Source organism: Pinus tabuliformis, chromosome 2_1 (genome assembly GCF_031772625.1).
Source record: "Pinus tabuliformis cultivar Carrire ecotype Pingquan chromosome 2_1, CPIR1, whole genome shotgun sequence".
In the NCBI taxonomy this organism is placed as follows: domain Eukaryota; kingdom Viridiplantae; phylum Streptophyta; class Pinopsida; order Pinales; family Pinaceae; genus Pinus; species Pinus tabuliformis.
This window is the reverse complement of record NC_142299.1, coordinates 697,044,559-697,066,279: the sequence shown is the minus strand read 5'-3', so window position 1 is coordinate 697,066,279 and position 21,721 is coordinate 697,044,559.

The following is a 21,721-nucleotide window of genomic DNA, read 5'->3' as shown; positions in this document are numbered from 1 at the left end:
AGTAATGGATTATTCATGTGTGATCTGATCTGGAACAAGTGTGCACTAGGGAGTAATGAGATGGCTCAAATATGATAGATATGAAAGTGTATTACATACTAACGGATATACTTGCTTAATTTGTTTATGTTTGTTAGATCTATAACAATGTTGACAATATGATCTGAATGCGTTTGCAGTGATATGTGACCTTAACAATCTATGCGTCGAGATATAGGTTTAAAAAATGTTGTGACTTGCAACGAAGACTTGATTCATTAATTTGTACACTAGTTTTATTCAATATTGTCATGTACATATGTAAATATGGTTCAATAGTGTTGCGTATACATTCTGTGATTATTCATTAAGTAAGTTACAATTTATAAGTGGGTCTTACACATGATAAGTGCATATATACGCAAGTCTGCTTAATAACAGTTGCGTATATTTTCTGAATTAAATCTGGTTAGGATTTCAATTATTTTTTGATGTTGATAGTTGATGAGTTCTATGGTTATTTGTTGTTTTTTGTCAATGATTTCTTTGTCAATATGGTTTATATCTGTTGTGGTTTAGTTGTGCATTGATTTGATCTAGTTGCAATGGTTGGTTCAGTATTCACTAGTTTAATGTTTGAGTGATTTAGTTGGTTTACAATGCTTTACTGATTCATATTTTGAGATTCAATATTTTATTTTGGCATATTAGTTTGAGCTTATTGCTAGTGTGAGTCTAGTGTGAAAATTTTATGAAATGTGGTCGACAATTTTTGATGGTTTTTTGAGGCAGGTGGATCCAGCATGAAATTTTATGAAACATGGTACACAAGGTGTTGAGGGTTGGAGCCTTCAATCAGGGGGTTGGAGCTCCCTTCTGGTAGGAGTCGATAAACAAGATCAAGGGGTTTTAGCTCCCTTCTAGTGGATACTGGAGAACAAGTGGAGGTTGTAGCCTCTTGCAAGTAGGTACTTGCATTCTGGTAAGATTTTGCACTAATATTTTCTTTATAATAAAATGAGAATATAGAGACGACAACAATGATGGTTTTCTCCCACATTGGATTTCATCCTAAAATCCTAATGTTCTCATGTTTTCTTGTGTTTCTTATGTGTTGTGATTTATCTGCTCTTGACTGCATATTGAATGAATAGTCAATTAATATTGCAATGGTAAAGTTAAACATTTGATGGAAATTATGAAAATAAAGTAAATTGGATATATGTAGTTTTATTTCACTAAAGTTGCACACACATGCAGGTTGCATGAACAATAATAGTGTACACATTTCTAAATGTGAAATTGAAAGTTAAAGTGAATTAAAAATATTGATTCACCCCCAAGTATTTTTCCTAACAATTAGTATCAGATTAGGTCTCTCTAGTAGAAGCTTAACTACTTGAGAGTGGATCAAGGAAATTGGGAAAGAAGAAAAAGAAGAGGGAAGCTCAAAGGAAGAATTCAATTCTAGAAAACTGTGGCAGTGAAAGTGATATATCAAATGTAGTAGCAGTGATAGATGTCAACAAATATTGAAATTTAGGAGCACCTCACTTTCTGTTGATCAAGAATGAAGAAGATCATGAAAAAGAATTATCATGTACTGGTATTCATCCTACTTGTGATCCATTTACCTATTCATATAGTAGTGATGACAGTGAATATGACAATGAATCAAATAAAATTTCTCTCATGGGTAAAAGTGAAAGTAATAATTCTAAATAGAAAATAGATTGAAAAATAATGGCCCTAGAAGCATAGATTAAAATGCTCACAGATGAAAATAGAGATCAGAAAATTTTATTGCAACAACTTGACATAAAGGAATGTGCCTACAAAGAACATATTTTCACATTAAAAGGCTAGTTTTAAGAAGGAAATAAAATTGATGTTGCAACCAACTCACAAAAATACAGATCAATGACTTAAAAATGATCCTCTTTGAGGGGGAAACCTCCTTTACAATACACAAATGCACAATTCTTGGATGATACAAATGACAAGACCTCATTTGTATATATAGGAGTCGAAGGGGTCACAATATAATTAGAGCCTACATAACAATAATAATGTAAGGGCACAACAGTAAAAGTAATGGCTTCTATGGGCCACAACAATAACAATATGGGGGCTACATGGGCACAACAACAAAAATAAGGGGGATATACTAGTATTATAGGGACCTAACATGCTCCTCTCCTTCAAAAAAAATATTTTCCTCAATTCTTGAGTAGTTTTGGATGATTTTGTATTAAATTCTCATCCTCCCATGTGGAATCTTCAGTAGGTAAGTTCTTCCACTTAATGAGATACTCTGAAATTGATTAATTCTATTGTTGTCGGGTTCTTGTTTGAGTGCTTTAGACTCAGATATGATTTTTCCTTCTTCGTCGAGGTCTGGCAACACTGTTTGAACTGGAAGCTTGTCACTGATAGCCTTCTTTTAGCATGAAACATGGAAAATTGGGTGTACTCAGGAAGACGTAGGTAACTCCAATTTGTATGCCATAGTACCAATACTTTGCAACACCTTGTAAGGACCGTAATACTTGGGTGATAATTATCCTTCTTATTTTGCTTTAAAGACATTTGATTGTATGGTTGTAGTCGTAAAAATACCCATTCACCTACATCAAAACTTTTTTCGCTACGATGTTGATCTTCCTATTGTTTCATTCGATTATGCGTCAGAGTGAGGTTATCCTTTAAGAGTTGGAGAACTTATTTTTGATGCTCAATGTGATCTTCCACTACTTGAACCTTACAATTTTATCTTAAAGATGATGTGATGGAGGGTGGATGATATCCATAAAGTGCCATAAATGGGGTCATTTTTTCTTCAGTATGTAAGGAAGTGTTATTGAACCTTACAATTTTATCTTAAAGATGATGTGATGGAGGGTGGATGATATCCATAAAGTGCCATAAATGGGGTCATTTTTTCTTCAGTATGTAAGGAAGTGTTATACAACCATTCAGCTACAGGTAACCACTTGACCCATTGTATTTGCTTATTATATACAAATCAATGAAGATATACTTCCAAACATTTTCTCACTATCTCAGTTTTCCCATCAAATTTAGGATTATAAGATGATTTATGAGCTAATTTAGTACCAAGACAAGAAAATAATTTCATGCAAAAATTTACAATGAAAATGGGATCTTTGTCACTTACTATAATCTTTGGATTTCCATGAATATTTTGATATGTTTCCATAAATGCAGTAGAAACTGTATTGGATTTAAAAGGATGATATAATGCACAAAAGTGTGCATACTTGGTAATCCTATCAAATACCACAATGACGACACTCTTTCCTTCATACTCGGGTAAACTTTTGATAAAATTCATTGAGACCTTCTCCCAACGGTGACATGGAATGGATAAAGGTTGTAATAGACCTAGGGTCTTGATTGTCTTGACTGTATTTTGTTGGAAAACCAAACATTCTACCAAAAAATTCTGAATATCATATTTAAGGCCATCCCAAAAAAAATCCTTCTTGACCCTATGGTAAGTTTTTAAAAATCTTGAGTGCCCTCCTAAGGGAGAGGTGTACAATTCCAAAAGAATCTTTTGTTTGAGTTGGGAATTCTTACAAAGATATAAGTGATATTTGTACCTTAATGAAGCATGTTTCCAGCTAAATGTATCAGATGTACTGGGATCTTGCTGAAAATTTTGAATGAGTGACCACACCTCTTCATCATTCTTCCATTCATCCCTTGCTTTTGTTATCCAATCAGGTTAGATAATAGAAATGGCACAAATAAATGATTCTGCATCCTCATCCTTTCTTAAGAGTGTATATACAAAAAAAATTTGCTTCCCTATTTTGTAGATGATTTCAAAGCCATAACCCAACATCTTTGTCAACCATGTTTTTTTCTCTTCTAAAGACAAGCTTTGTTCCAAAAAGTTTTTAAGGCTATCATGATCTATTTTTACCTTGAAGTGTCTACCCATTAAGTAAGGTTTCCATTTCTTTAGTGCATGTAGTATTGCCAACATTTCCTTCTCATAAATAGGTTTGTGTAAATAATTTCTTTTGATTGGATGAATTTCAAAAGAAATGGGCCTTCCTTCTTGCATGAAGACAACGCCAATTCCATTTCCTGAAGCATCACATTCCACAATAAAAAAAAGTAGTGAAGTTTGGCGTAGCTAAGACTGGTGCTTGGCACATTGCCTCTTTAAGATGTTTAAATGCCTTCGTTGCTTCTAGAGTCCATCATCTTTCTTCAGTAATGATGTTAGAGGTGTCACTATTCTCCCATTATTATTAATAAACTTGCGATAATACCCTGTCAACCTGAGAAATCCTCAAAGATGATTTATGGTTGTGGGGATTTTACATTCCTTAATGACTTTAATTTTGTTAGGGTCTACCTTAAAACCCTCATGAGATACAATATGACACAAATATTCCATCTCTTGTACTCCAAAGAAACATTTGGAGGATTTTGTATATAATTGTTTCTCCTCCAATAGTTTGAGCACCTTGTCAACATGTTGAACATGATCCTTCCAAGACTTGATGTATATTAGTATATCATAAAAAAATACTAACACAAATTTTCTAAGGAAGGGTTTGAAAATGGAATTCATAAAACCTTGAAATGTGGAAGGTGCATTAGTAAGGGCAAAGGGCATGACCAAAAATTCATAATGATCCTCATGAGTTCTGAATTTTGTTTTTGGAATGTCTTCAGTCTTGATTCTTATTTGATGATATCCTAAACGAAGATCCAACTTGGTGAAGTAAATTTCTCCTTGTAATTCATCCAACAATTCTTCAATGACAGGAATGAGAAATTTATCTTTAATAGTGAGCTTGTTGAGCCCCCTATAATCTGGACACATACACCATGACCCATCCTTCTTGTTAACCAATACTACTGGAGTAGAGAAAGAACTTTGACTAGGTTAAATTATACTGACCTCTAACATTTTTGCAACCATACGTTTAATTTCACTCTTTTGGGCATAAGGATATTTGTAAGGGCTAATATTTGGAGGAAAAATTCCTATAATCAAGTGAATCATAGGATCATGATCATGAATAGGTGAGAGGCCTTTAGGAGTCGCAAACTCCTTGGAATGATTGTCCAAGACTTCTTGGAGATCTAGAGAAATAGATGATTTTGATGTTTGAACCCCTACTGAGTATAATTGTGTAATTAAGCCTTGTTGTTATTTCTTCAAAAGATTTTTCATGCCATTAGAACTAATTATATTTCCTAGTTTCCCTACGATATCCCTTAATTCAACTTCCTTTCCTTCCCAAAAAAAATTCAAGAAAAGTTCTTGAAAATTGAAAGCTATCGTCCCCAAATATTGTAACCATTAGACTCCTAGTACAACATCAACACCACCCATTGGAATGTAAAGCATTGGACTATTAAATACATATTCCCCCATGGTTATATTGATATTATGGTGCTTTCCAAAGAAATTTATAGCTCCTCCATTTTCAACCATAACTTGACACTCTGGTGTTGGATATAGGAAACAATTCAATTCCTTGGCTATCTTATAATGCATAAAATTATGGGTACTGCTTAAATCAATCAAAACTATTACCTTTTTCTTCTTAATATATCCTTATATCTTGAGAGTTTGAGTGGTAATTCTTGCCAATGCATTACAAGATATAGTCATATTCATTTCTTCTTTTTCTGGGGTTGGCTCATGGTGTATATCTTGTTTTGATGTTTCTTGTTCCTTTTCTTCCTCCTCTTCACAATATATCTAGAATAATTTCTTGTCAACACACTTATGACCTTTAGTATATTTTCTATCACAATTGTAACAAATCCCCTTTTATCTTTTTTCCTCCAATTGCTGTGGTGTTTGTTGTAGCTTATATTATGTTTAAGCTTTATTTATCAATTTTATCACAAAATAAAACAAAAAATCAAAAGAAATGAAATATTAAATCATTGTTTAAAGGTCGCGCAGGTTGAAGATGCGATGAATCCGATAGCATATGTTGCGGGGGTTCAATCTCAATAAAGTTCTCTTACCCTTCAAAATCTTAAATAATAATAAAGTTTTCGTTTGATGTCATTTCGAAATAATAAAGAGAAACAAGTGATAAATAGCGGCAGTTATATGAAATCACCCCTAGCTGGACCCAAAAGATTATATATCGTGTTTATTACTTCTGCAGGTCTACAAAGCAATGGATGTTGGGTTTTCCCGATTGCGATATGTGATGACCAAACCCGAAACATATATATATATTATGTTGTAAAGTTCCAGCGGGTTCGCTATATAGTAAAGTCCCTCATACACATGCATATGGGTTCTTCCGATCGTGATTTACGATGATGGACCCAAATTATATATATTGTGTTAATACTGCCAGCGGGTCTGCAAAGCCTTTTATGCATATATGTTGGTTCCTTTACCGATTGCGATGAGCGATGGAGATTCGGGACCTGACAGTTTATATATTATGTTTAATAATTTGGTGCGTCCATCATATCGCAAGTTGTAAAGGATTGGGTTAATACACCACTGAAAAGGGCTGATTGTAATTTGCGAATGGAAGTTAATGTAACGATGAATGGGTGGATCCGAAGGGTTATGAAATAGAGTTAATTCTTTTGAGTTCTTCTTTGCGTCAATTTTGCTGTGTAAAGGGAAGAATCAATGTTTGAAATGAATATAAAGAAAAGGTGATTGGTCGGGTTTATCTGTATTTTCACTAATCAAAATACTCCCGACATATATGTGGTCTCCTTTCAAAGATTTTGGCGCAGTTTTAGAGTTTCAATATTTTGTATGTAATAAAGTTGAATAATCTCAAATAGAAAATAGTTTTGTAATTATTATAAAGTAGTTTATTAGCTGTTTCGAGAAATTAGTTTCAAAAACTGATTTGATAGTTAATCAGAGAGGGAAGAGATAAAAGCCCGAAAAGGGAATTGTAATAGCTGTTGTTTGAATTTTGGAGAACCCGGAGACTAGGCCACTGTATTCCTGATATAACTATTGATTAATGAAAGAATCAAAAGTTTCCATGAATTGTTGGGTATAATTTTGTAACCTTCATTGTCATGTGTCATCTTATGTTTTCTTCTTTCAAGTATAGTAATGAAGTTGCAGGTCTTTATTTTCTTATGTAGATAAAGTTAAAATTCCTTAAAAGAGCGCTCCTATACTTGAAGTTTTCACCTTCCTTTCTAAGTTATAGATAACAGTTTTTGTGTAACAAAACATATTATCTTTAACTTATCCAAGGGTCGCAGTTAGTAGTTTTTGTGTTAAGCAACATATTGTCTATGATTTAGTTCTCATTTTCATAATTCTTCTAAGTGACGGATAATAGGTTTTGTGTTAAGCAGCATATTATCTTTAACTTCTCCTTCAAAATTTCTTCATTCATCATTTATACCTAGCAACAAATGGCATTCCGATATTTTCCGGTCACATATGTATTAAGGGTTAATGACCAAGTTTTCCAGGTCCTTCATTTGAGAATACAACAAACAATAATTATTAATGTCTTAAGCACAATTCCCCTATAGCTAGGAAATTGGTTTCTTAAGGTACAACAGTGTCAACCTTATAGGTTGTGAAAGATTAGCACTTCCATATTTATAGTTGTGAGTGGTAGACTTCCTTGTTTCTATAATTTTTCTTTTAACTTTTCTTTCCATACTAAATGCCTTTTTCAATGAATCATGTTTACGAAAACCTCTTGTTAGATGTTATTTTTTAAATTCCCTATGAAGAAATCAATCCTATGCTCCTCTGGAATATTGGTTACCCTAATATTTAATTTTTTGAAGTCTTCAATGTGTTTTGCCATTGAACCCCTTTGTTTGAGATTTATCAGTTGGCTAAAGAAGGTGTTGCTCTTTGTATCTTCATAATGTGCTATCATTTTTTCCATAAAAATTGACCAAATGACAGCTAGTTTACGAGAACAAAGCCATCTATACCATACATGTTTATTAGGTTCTAAATATAAATATGTAATATGTACCTTTTGTTAGAGTTGCACATCTTGCAGATCAAAATATTGCTCCATTTGTAGTATCCATGTTACCAGATCTTTGCCATCAAAATTCCTAATATATATATTTGGAATGTGGTGGTTCTTAAAACCAACATTGGAGTCTCTAAAATCTTAATTCATATTCCTTTTTTCATCATCATGATTTACATGGATTACCTTGTCACCACTAGGAAGCCTTTCTTGCAACAACTTTGTCAAACCTTCCTTCAAATCTTTTGTGTCTTATTTTACACCATTCATGTCACATTTTAAATCATCCATGTCAGCTTTTAAAACATCCATGTCACTTTTTATTTCATCTTTGGTTGCTCTTTGTGAGAGGAAAATTTGTTGCACTTGGTCCGGTAATTTTGATATATCATGTTGCAATTCTTCCTCTTCATGCATCATAGTAGAGATTTATGAGGGCTTAATAGGTGTAAAATTATTTTTCTTAGGAGGAATTTTACAACGTAATACTGATATATATGCTTCAATATTCCCTTGGAATCACTTCAAACTAATTTTTCAAACAAAATTTATGCAATTTTTAAAAAAAAATTCACAACTTTTTTCTTTATTTTAGGAGATCGATCTTGAAACAGTTGTAACTCTGTAATTTTGTATCTCCAAGTTCTAACAGTTATTCTTGTGGTAGCCCTTTGAGTTTTATTTCCATCTCCATAAGTCTGACCGAGATTGCATTCTTCAAGAAATAGTTATTCCAAATCTCCCATGATTACCTGATTGTGGACTGGTTCAGTGGAGGAAAGTTGTACGAGATTTCACATGTCACTGTTTCAAGCTTCAGCCCTAAAATTGATACATGAGACAATACAATCTGTTTAATTTCAGCCAATATTTATAGAATTCAAATCTGAAATGAAAATTATGATGATTTTCCCTAGGTCACCTATTTAAGACAAAATTCTGGAGCCTGCAAAAACCCTAACTTCCTCAAATCATATCTCCCGAAATATACCGAACCAAGATATGAAATTTTTACAAGAAGTTAAAAAATATTTGGCCTTCATGTGGTAAAAATTTCACCTTCTAAATCCTTGTAGAAAAAATATTATAATGAAAATTCCAAGATGGCATGTTTAAAGAAACAAAACCTTAGAATCCAAATCTCTGATCCCAAATGTTATGCAACTAGCTCACAAAAAGATAGATCAATGACATAAAAATTATCCTCTTCGATGGGGAAACCTCCTTTACGTAAATTAACAATTCTTGGATGATACAAATGACAATACCTACTTTGTATATATAGGAGTCTAAGGGGTCACAATATAATCAATGCATACATAACAATAATAATGAAATAGAACAAAAATAACAATAGTGGGCTTCTATGGGGAACACCAATAAAAATGTGGGGGCTACATGGACACAACATTAAAAATAAGGGGGTACACTAGTGTTATATGGATGTAACAATTGAAGAAGGAATGAGAAATCATTATAAGGAAAGTGAATATTAGTGTCAAAGTTTGGAGGATGAAGTAGCTTCATTACAAAATAAACTCAGAAAATTGTAGGAAGCAACAAAAATGATGAAGAAGAAACAATCAAAGAGCTTAGAGAAATAAACAATTATTGTGAATGAATATAAGTATATATTATCTCTCTCAAATATAGTCTTGAAAAATCAAACAAAAGATATGAGGAGATACTTTAAGTATTTCAAGAACAAGAAATATGTTGGGGAGAGATCATCGAGTTGAGAAATCAACTGGAAAAGACAAAAAAATAAAAAGAGGTTGAGGTAAGTATCCTAGAAGGCAAGTTAGCATAAAATAATAACTGAGATTTCAAATATAGCTCAAAGATATTGGATAACATTCTTAACAGTCAAAAGTCTCCCTCTATTAGATTTGGTCTTGGATTTTATGAAACTGAAAAGAGAGAGTCTAGCTTACAATCTTGTGCAAGCAATCATGAGCTTAACCAAGAAAACTTTAAAAAAAGTGGTAAAGAATTAAGAATTCAACTGAACCATTAACCAAAGAAAGAATTTTTTCAAAGGAAATCATTTTCTCCCAATAATAGAAAATACAATCGGTTGTTTTTTAACAATGACATTGAATGTTTTATTTATCATAACTTTGGAGACTTTGAAGCCAATTGCAAAAGCAGATTCACAGGGAGATCATAAGCTCCTAGGTACTCAGGATTCTTTAAGGGATATTGTTTTCTTGCAACATGTTTGGTCACAAAGATATTGATTGCAATAGGAGGAATGTGAAATAGAAATATTATGATTATTTGGCTCACTTCTTTGGTCATGGAAGATTTTATACTTGTAACAAGTTAGGGAATATGAAAAAATAATGCATGAATAAATCAATGAATTCATTTAGATGAGAAAATACACAAAAAACAAGAATTTTATTGGATCCACCAACACTCATACAAATCCAAAAGAAGAAGAACAAGGTGTGGCCTTGATCTATGCTCATTTGACAAAGAATATCAATGGTACATAGGCAGTGAATGCTCTCATCACATTTCTAGAAATAAGGATAAATTCATCTCTCTCAAAGACAAGAATGGTAATATTATTCTTGGAAATGGGACATATGCAAAGGTTCTAGGTAAGGGTAATGTTAATGTTGTTATTAAAAATACAAAAGCAACTAATGTATCATTGGTTGATGATCTAAAGGATAACGTTCTCAGTGTAAGCCAAATAGCTGATAAAGGGCATGTAATTTCATTTACGTCAGCTAGGATGAAAAATTATAGAATAAGATATTGGAAAAACTATAGCAAAATAATTCAAAAATTCAAACAATGTATATGTACTAAAGAAGAATCCAGGGAAAAATAAGGGGATTGGTTCCTCTTCTTCATATTGATAATAAGGGAATATAGCCCCTATTGTAGTAACTTGTTCTTAAAGGATACTTGTAATAGTGACTGTAGAAGTAAATAACCTGATGAAAAGTGGATGATGACTACCAAGTCCACAGGATAAGTGGTGTATGATCTCAGAGGGAGATATGCATGTATATCTTGATTCTCTATGTTATTATTTTGGTGATGTTTATATTACTAATATTGTAGTGATTAGGAACAAACATGAGATGTTCAGGGGGAGCTGTGCCTATGAAAAATTAGCATTTTACATTTTGTACTTTGTAACATCCACAGTAAAAATTCCATGTAATAAAAGTTAATAAAGGAAAAATAATAACCACAGTTGATGGGACACTTATTCCAAGCTGAATGTTGGGCAAAACATCCTAGTGAGTGTTATTTTGGTTTATTATGTCTAAGTAAATTGGCAAAGGCAATGGCTAAGGATTTGGAGAGGAAAAATGGCATTTTTGGCACATTTATTTATGAAAATAATGGAAATTGTGAGAAAAGGAGGGTGAAAGGTCACAAGTTGCATGTGAGAAGGAAAATAATGGAAATTGAAGAAAATAAAGGCCTAATTGATTAAAAGGCTTCTGAGGATCAATTTGTAACCTTTTGTCAATTAAGTTTTGGAGCTCTCTCATTATTCTCTCTTTCTCTCTCTCTCACTCTTAGACACTTAGAGTTTTCTTGGAGCACTTTGGCATTGAATCAAGAAAGGAAAAGAAGGCAAGAGGAAGGAAGGAGAAAGAAAGGAAGAGAAGAATCAAGCAGCTACAATAGGATTCTTTGTAGGTAATGATTTACATGTGTATTTTCCTTGCTAGATTTTGCAGGCATGGTATTGAAGGTGGTTCTTTTGTTGTTATGGCAAGGGGTTTTCTAGGTGTGATAATGTTTTCAACCTCGCCTTTCCATTTCTGAATAGCCATGGTGTGATGGGTTCTCATGTTTGGCTGAGCTAGATTGTCGGATGGATTCGAAGTTGAGTGAGGTGGATCTATGAATGATAGAACACATGGCCAAGTAACCCCTAAACCAGACTATGGGTTATGATAAAGCCAGATTTTGCGTTGCCTTTGTGGGCATAGGAATCCTTGTCAGTGAATTGAAGGATATACGGTAAATCCAAGAGGTGCTTTGCTCTTTTTTGCGACAAGTAATCTTGGATTGGGGATACATGGTAAAGCCTAGAGAGTGGGTCCTGGTTTAGGGCCTAGTGATCTGGTGTGGATTGAGGGAAATCCTAAGAGACTAGGAGACAGGAAAATTTCTCACGGTGTAGGTGGTGAAATCCGGTGGCATCCATGCTTGCTTGGCCTAGTGATTTAGTGGAGATCATGGTAAAGCCTATTATTACATGTTTATTATGTTATCCTAGTGATTCGGGATGGATTATGGTAAAGCATGGTTTCTATTGATGAGGGTGAGGTGGTTTAGCCTCAAGATGCCCTGGTTATTTCGGTTTGAGTCCACATTCATGCTTGGAATATGGTAAGAGGGTGAATGGTTGAAGAGAGATTTGGCTTAGCCATTCTGTGGTCGAGTGGAACGTGGTAGTCCCATCTCGGGTTTGGATTTTGCATCATGAATAGGAGGTTATTTCTTATTATATTTCCATGAGTATTTTGCTGGTTTATATGTGGATCATATAGTTGTGATTTACTTGGTATTTATGTTGCTATTATGTTGGTTATGTATATGTTTTATGATAGTGGTTATGTATGGCTCTCATCATGGTTTTACTTGTAAATGAATGGACAATGTATCGATGACCTAATGATAATGCAGCAAATGATATAAGGGAACAATGCTTCATAGAAATTATCTTATAAGTATGATGCCCCTATGCTTAAATATGTTGTTTACACCTGTAGATTACATATTTGTGATATGTTTAACGAAACTCCTGTCATGGCTAGTAGGGGTCTGGTTAAGGGATTTTTTCAAGTATTTACATTTTCATGTCCTTGTTATGTTACTATTCTAAAGGTTTCATTCAATTATGGGTAGTGACCTAGGCTCTGGGCCTGGAAAAGTGGCTCAAATCCTTGGGACGCTAGCATAACACTGAGAAAAATAGTCCCTAGACGTTGCATGCCTTGTCATGAGAGCGTCCAGAGCCTCTTGTATGCTCTCAAGCCCACAACATGGGAGTGTCCAGAGGTCAAGAGGTCTAAAACCTCAGTGGGGCCCAAGGATTGGTCACCAAAAGTGTTGGGATGGTTTTTAGGGGTCTTGTAGTTTATGTGGAAGATCTTTAAGTTGTGTTTCTATCAATTCCACTTCCTTAAGGTCACATAGGAGGTTGAATCCAATCATAGTATAATATCGTCACATTTTTATCCCAATTGGACAGTTACTTGGGTAGATGTGGGAGGAGTGCGTTATAGAGTGTTATCAGAGCATGGTTCACCCCTCAGACTAGATGGGCATTGTGTTGGTCATGCGTTCATTTCATTTGCAAGTGAGATTAATCATCCTTGTGGTCTATGTGCTTGTTGCATATGCATGGTGTTAGTCATTGTTGTAGTACTGTCGCCATGTGAAAGAGGATGTTGTTGTTATGAAGTATGTTTTCATGAGTGTGTTATTGGTTAAATATTGTTTATGCTTGTATATTATCAGTGTACATTGGTATGGTTGTTGTTGTCATGCATGAGTTCATGGTATTTGTAGTGGACATGGCCATGCATTGATGACTAGACCCTAGCTAAACTGATGGTTACATGGTTATGGGCTTATGTATTATATGTATATATGTTGTCATGATTATGTTATACATGTATCATGCTGATTTGATGATCTTGCAGATGAGATATCCTCCTTGAATTACGCTAAGGTACATTGGTTATTATGATTTGATTTAGCTGACATAGTATTCCTTACATGAAAATGATCAAATGACTAACAAGATGGTAGACTACAAATACTCTCCTCATGAATCACATGAGCAATGTGGTGTTGGGAACTCTTCCAATTTGGCAGACACATTAAGAAGCTTGAAGGAAGAAATAAGGAATTGTAAGGAGGACAATGACAAAATCATATGGGAAGAGAAACAAGTAGAGGTTAATGAAATACTTCTTCAATTTTTTTCAGAATCATAGTGACAAGGTCCAGTTCGTATCAGCCATTGGCATGAGGACAAAAATAATGGGGAATATGGCAGTATGTCTCATGGTGGTCATAGTCGAATATAGATGAAATTGTTAGAGATGGCATATTTTTGGCTCCAGATAGGAGAGGTGATGGATATAGGTATTACTATTTTTTGGTTTAGATAGGCATCATGATCATCCTTACATGAGGAGTGATAGGGGATACTTTCTAGATGTGTTTAAGAAAGAAAAGCCACCTACTTTTGATGGAGATGTGAAGAAGAAATAAGATGCAGAGGCTTGGATACTTGGAATGAAGAAGGTCTTTGAGTTTCACAATTACACAGATAATATGAAGGCCAGAGTAGTTATCTTCAACTTGAGAGGTAAAGAAGACATCTGGTGAGAGGATGTGAAGTGGGTTAGAGACATCAAAATTCATGACTTGAGTTGGCATGAGTTCAAGAGGATTTATTGGCTTAGTGGGTCCTAACCCAAGTTCAAAGTTAGTTGCACCAAACAAACCCCTACACTATTGGCCCTTTCGGCATCAATCCGTGAAGCGCTGATTGAAGTCTCACCCAAAGCAGTATGGGGGGATGCTGGAACCATTTTTCTGCACCCAAAGATCAATGTGATGTCATTTTGTGCCCTAAATCTACCTTCACGTAGATCAATAAGGCTCTATGGCTTATCAATGCAACTTCCTTTAATCAGCCTCTAGACCTATGTGAAGGTCTATGACCGACCTTTGCGGACCCTGAACAGGTGGATTAACTACTTATGCTCATCATAGATTACTTCTAACCCAATATTTATTTAGATATACTTAAGTGTTGGATGACTTAACATACAATGATACAATCTTCACGTAAATACTTAAAATCAATTGCATTCATATAACAATATAGGTTAGGTAAAATCGTGCATCAATACATCATTATTTCATAAACCCATCATACATCATAAAGCACATTCATACATAACAGAAGTAAATAGATAGAACACAAGAATTTCTATAATAATCTTCTTTATATTTATTCAGTTCATCTTACATACTCAAGACCTCCCTACACACTTAGCTATAGGGGTTCGTGCAGTCAGCTGCAGACTTTATGCTAGGCCTCTACGCACATAGCTGCAGAGCCTTTTCTTCCTCTAATACTTCTACGATCTTCCTTCTATTGACCCATTACATCCATATTCTTCCTTTATATCCTTCCCTTAGACTCTCTAAGACACACCTATTTATACAATCCCATGGTTCGCAGACCATGGGTGGATCTACAAAAAGCTGGCTTAACTTACTTAAAGAAGGGTAAACCCTTTTTAACTATTTTACTATCTACGTGCTCTGTGAAAAAAATTTGTAGAGACTTCACATCTTTTTACATAAAACTTGGGAGTTTGCCCAAAAATTGACCCAGAGGACCCCATCCCAACATGCCCCCAACACAAAGACTGCGACTCACCCTCGAGTCACCCGGTTGGCACAGAGATCTTGTTGTGAAGATCCTTAGCTCCACTTGGGAAATCGCTACTTTAGTCGCGTTTTGTTTGGCTACCTGCTTGATGTGTTCTACCAGTTACTCTATGGCTGGTCCTACACTGTCCTGTTTGATATTTTGTTGTATGCTCTGCAAGTTCACCATTTTTTCCTTAACATTGGCGGAGACTATGTAGGCCTCATCCAACCAAGGCCCCAATCTGGCCTTAAGGACTACCTCTTTCTTCTGCGCTGCTTCCACCGGTGTAAGCAGTTACTTATCCACCTACAACTTGGTGAGTCACTGTGTTGTAGCAACGGTGCATGTAGTCGCCATTACTTCGTCATATTGCTGCTATAGCTCACGAACTTTTGTATACAATCTCTGTAGGTTAGGATCTTCCTACAGATTCATTACTACATCCATAGCCTGCTCAAACAGTGAGGTGAAGTCCTCGACCACGGCATCCACCATTGCAACTCCATCCTTAACAGCAGCTTCACGTTGTTCCCTAACCTCTAGTGGGGTTGAAGGTTGTGACTTTAGCAACAATTCCGTTATCTTCATGTTTAACTCAAACTGGATTTGGGCCACCTTGGCCTTGGCGTCGCACATGCCTAGAGCAAGCTTTCTGTTCTTAGCCTCCTATGGTGCTTCCTCTGGTATGTGAAACTTCGGCACTATTCTATAAGCTTCTACCACTACAGCCACTATATGAGCACTATGCACCTGTATTGCTACATTTTCCTTTAGTGCCTCTATCTTTTCAGTGAACATCTGCTCATTATTCACCCTATATTCACTAATTAGGATTAGCACGCATTGCTCTGATACTCTGAACTCTATTTTCACACCTACCTGTAGCATGTGAAGATATTCATTGGGAAGCACTGTGAGATTGAGGCTGATGTTCTTCATAGAACTCACGATGAGCTTATCATTGACCGCCTCCGTCCTCAAGGATCCATCTAGTAGCGCGACTACTCGGAGATCCAGTGATCGAACCATTTCTGCTACCTGAACTATGAATAGTTTGGAATTATCCTTCAATTCAAATTTTATGAAAAGGATTTCTTATATCATCTTTGTAAAATAGTGGTCTTAAAACAGATAAATCATGAATGCATCGTTTTTAATGTTGGGTTGTGTTATATTCTTTCCACGTAGTTAATAGGGGGTTTGAAGGGCACCCATAACCCCACTTTATGGGGTCCGGGGTAGCGCCCCGGAAAATTTTGGTTTTGGACCATATGTTAGGTTGGGCGGACCCACCTATGGTTTTGTGCATGATTTTCGCACATGTTTTTTGGACGCGATGGTTTTCGGTCCATGGTATTGGATGCTTCAGCATGTATAAATATGTATTGTAACATTGAAAGGAACATAATGAAAAATCAAGCTGGTAGTCCCGGTTTTGGGATCCAGGGAAAAATCTCTGTGCATATGTGTTTTATGGGTTATGCTCTCGCATTGTTTATTTTCTTTGTTTAAGAATTCGTATGCAGGTAATTTCTGTACTGGGTTAAAACCTACATTTGGTATCAGAGCTGTTTTGGCTTCAAGGGGACGCCTTTGTTGCTGAGGGGTTTCGCTCGGGCCTGTGGTAGACCCTGTTCAGTGGGAGATCTGCGAGATCGATTTTGGTGGTGAAAGAAGATGGCGAGCAGTGGAAAGATAGAGATTGAGAATTTCAATGGTCAGAATTTTGAGTTGTGGAAACTCAAGATGGAGGATCTGTTGGTGGATAAAGATCAGTGGATCGCGGTAGATCCGGGTACTAAACCATCGGGAGTGACCGATGAAGAATGGAAGAAGTTGGATCGGAAGGCAAAGAGCACAATACAATTGTGTGTCTCGGATTCAGTATTGCTAAATGTATCAGGGGAAGCTACGGAAAAGGCTTTGTGGGTCAAGTTAGGGACTTTGTACCAATCTAAGTCTCTGGTGAATAAACTGTTCCTGCGGAAAAAGCTGTATAACCTGAGGATGAAAGATGGAGACTCGGTGACAGAGAATCTGAATGCGTTTAATATTGTGGTAAGTCAGTTATTATTTGTTGATATTAAAATTTCAGATGAAGATAAGTGCATCAGTCTGTTGTGTTCTCTACCAGATTCGTGGGATAGTCTGGTTATTGCAATAGGTAGCAATGCAACTACTTTGCAGTTTGATAAAATAGTCTCAGCCTTACTGACAGAGGAGATGAGACGGAAAAATATGGACAGCCAGAATGGTGATGCCTTGTCTGTACGAGGACGGTCCCAGACCAGAAACAAAAATAAATCATCGAGTGGGAGATCTAAATCTAGAGGGAGATCTAAATCTCCAGGAAAACCTACAAAGGTGGTGTGCTGGAAATGCGGAAAGGAAGGGCACTTCAGAAGGAATTGTAAATCTAAAGCTCCTGATAAAGGAAAGGGATCTGATGATGCTCCTTCTGCAGAGGCGAAAACCACCTCAGATGAAGGTGGGGATGTGTACTTGGCTTGTTCAAGTACACATGTAGATCATGAGGCATGGTTGATTGACTCAGGTATATCCTTTCACTTCACTCCCCATAGAGAGTGGTTCTACGAGTATGAGAAATACGATGGTGGTGATGTCTTCTTAGGAGATGATAGGAAGGCTAGAATCATTGGTCGGGGAAAAGTAAAGTTGAAGTTGCAAGGTGGAAGGGTTAGAACACTTCCGGGTGTTCTACATATTCCTGCATTGGCCAAAAATCTGATTTCTGTAAGCAAGTTGGATGATGCAGGTGTAAATACGGTGTTCGAGAAAGATACCTGCAAGATGGTTCGAGGAGCACTGATATTAATGCGGGGAGTTCGGATTGGAACTCTGTACAAGCTGCAAGGTAGCACTGTTGTTGATGGGTGCAATAGTTATATGGTTCCTGAAAATGGAGTAGAGAATCTAGTGGTCTCTCGAGAGAAGACCATGTTGTGGCATCAAAGGCTTGGACATATTGGAGAGAAGGGCCTTCGAATACTTCATGGTAAAGGTATGGTAGAAGGTATGAATAATAGCTCTCTGGATTTTGATTTCTGTGAAAATTGCATATATGGTAAGTAGAATCGAGTGAGTTTCCCCTATGGTGGTAAGAGGACGAAACAAATATTAGAGCTTGTGCACAGTGATGTGTTTGGACCTGTGAAGGTTCCATCACTGGGTAAGTCTGTGTACTATGTATCATTCATAGATGACTTCTCAAGGAATACATGGATATATTTTCTTAAAAAGAAATTTGAAGTCTTTGACAGGTTTAAAGAATTTAAGGCTCTGGTGGAAAATCAGACAGAGAAGAAGATAAAGGTGTTGAGGACAGATAATGGTGGAGAATTTTGCAGCAAGTAATTTGAAGAATTCTGTAAGAAGTGTGGTATAGCACGGCAGAAGACTACTCCATATAAACCTCAACAAAATGGAGTCGCAGAAAGAATGAACAAGACATTGATGGAAAGGGCAAGAAGCATGCTCAGTGGTGCTGGGTTAGGACAGGAATTCTGGGCAGAGGCGGTGGATACTGCATGTTACCTAGTCAAGAGGTCACCTTCATCAGCGTTGGAGGATAAGACTCCACAAGAAGTATGGACTGGTAAGAAACCCTCTCTTTCACATCTAAGGGTATTTGGATGTGATGCATATGTACATGTTCCAAAGGAGAAACGAACCAAGTTGGATAGTAAATCTGAAAAGTGCATCTTTATTGGGTATAAGGATGGTTTAAAGGGTTATAAGCTTTGGAACCCAGTCACACGGAAGGTTGTGTATAGCCGAGATGTGTTGTTCAGAGAGGTAAAAGATGTTATTCAACATGAAGTCCAACCAAAGGAACCTGAGAAGATAGAGTTTGAGCCAAAGGAGGAAGAATCAGACTCTGCAGCAGAGGAGGAATCAGAAGATGAAGAGCCACAAACTCCGACTATGAGAAGATCAGTTCGAGAAAGAAGGCAGCCAGAAAGGTATAGTCCATCTGCTTTCAATTCAAATTTTGCTTTGTATGTTACTGATAATGATCCCAGAACTGTGAAGGAAGCAGTGGATTCATAGGATGGAAAACTCTGGAAAGAGGCCATGGTCGATGAAATGGCATCTTTGCACAAAAATGAGGCTTGGGATCTGGTGGAGTTGCCGGCTGGAAGGAAACCCATTGGCAGCAAATGGGTGTTCAAGAAGAAGACAAATGCAAAAGGAAAGGTGGAGAAATACAAAGCTCGGTTGGTAGCAAAAGGTTATTCCCAGGTGCCGGGAATTGATTTTGGTGATATTTTTTCTCTTGTTGCCAAGGTAACTTCTATTAGATTACTTTTATCTGTTGCTGCTGCTTTTGATTTTGAGGTAGAACAGATGGATGTGAAGACAGCATTTCTTCACAGGGATTTGGAAGAGGAAATCTACATGAAGCAACCTGAAGGCTTTGCGGTGAAGGGTAAGAAAGAACTGGTATGCAAGTTAAAGAAGTCTCTGTATGGGTTAAAACAGTCACCAAGGATGTGGTATCAGAAATTTGATACATTTATACGGGGACTTGGCTTCACCAGAATCAAAGCAGATCATTGTGTGTATTTTAAATTAATTGATGACCGTATTATTTATCTGGTCTTGTATGTGGATGATATGTTGCTGGTTGGAAATGACAAAGAAATTATCCAGGATTTGAAGACCCAATTGTCCTCCAAATTCGAAATGAAAGATCTTGGTGCTGCAAACTATATTTTGGGCATGGAAATTAAAAGAGATTGGTCAAAGAGGAAGCTCTGGTCAAACCAGAGGAAGTATGTCAAGACAATACTCCAGAGGTTTAATATGCAGGATAGTAAACCGGTGAAGGTTCCTATTCTTGTAGGTGTGAGGTTATCTGCTGAACAGTGTCCCAAGACACAAGAAGAGGAAGAGGACATGTCCTGTGTTCCATATGCAAGTGCAGTGGGTAGCCTGATGTATGCAATGGTCTGTACTACACCAGACATTGCACATGCAGTGGGAGTATTGAGCAGGTTTATGTCAAAACCTGGGAAGGAGCACTGGACAGCAGTGAAGCGGGATTTCAGGTATTTGCATGGCACTAGTGATTATGGTTTGTGCTACCAAGGAAGACCAGGATTGGACAGAGTGTTGGATATTCATGGCTTTGTTGATGCAGACTGGGCTGGAGATCTGGATCAGAGAAGATCTACAAGTGGGTATGTGTTTAACCTATTTGGAGGTGCAGTCAGTTGGATGAGTAAGAAACAATCTGTAGTGGCACTATCAACTACAGAGGCAGAATACATGGCAGCCACTCATGCAATCAAGGAAGCAGTTTAGTTGCAGAGATTGTGTTCAAGTATGGGGTTAGTACAGGGAGCTATAAGAATAGACTGTGACAGCCAAAGTGCAATTTTCTTGGCCAAGAACCCTTCTTATCATTCAAAGACAAAGCACATTGATGTTCAATATCACTTTGTGAGGGATATGATAGAAGACAGAAAGGTGTTGCTGGTAAAGGTGGACACTTTGAAGAATACTGCAGATGCATTGACAAAATCTGTGAGCTCTGAGAAGTTCTCTTGGTGTAGAGAAGAAATGGGAATCTTAGGGCTGAAAAAATGACTAAGCTCTCCTATGGCCCCCTGTGGAAAGAAAACAACAAGTGGGAGATTGTTGGGTTGTGTTATATTCTTTCCACGTAGTTAATAGGGGGTTTGAAGGGCACCCGTAACCCCACTTTATGGGGTTCGGGGCAGCGCCCCAGAAAATTTTGGTTTTGGACCATATGTTAGGTTGGGCAGACCCACCTATGGTTTTGTGCATGATTTTCGCACATGTTGTTTGGACGCGATGGTTTTCGGTCCATGGTATTGGACGCGATGGTTTTCGGTCCATGGTATTGGATGCTTCGGCATGTATAAATATGTATTGTAACATTGAAAGGAACATAATGAAAAATCAAGCTAGTAGTCCCGATTTTGGGATCCAAGGAAAAATCTCTGTGCATATGTGTTTTATGGGTTATGCTCTCGCATTGTTTATTTTCTTTGTTTAAGAATTCGTATGCAGGTAATTTCTGTACAGGGTTAAAACCTACATTTAATAACTTAAGGAAAAAGGAAAGATGTCATCAAATACTCTCCTAAGTGTTCCATTTTGTTGAGGAAGATGTATTTTCGACTCTTAAAAACATTCTCTCAGTATTTAAGCATCCCAATTGAACACTACCCTTGGATCCTGCTTTTTCTTACAAAATAGCAAATTGGTACTAGAATTCTCGATACTGGTTAGATGAAACATGGTA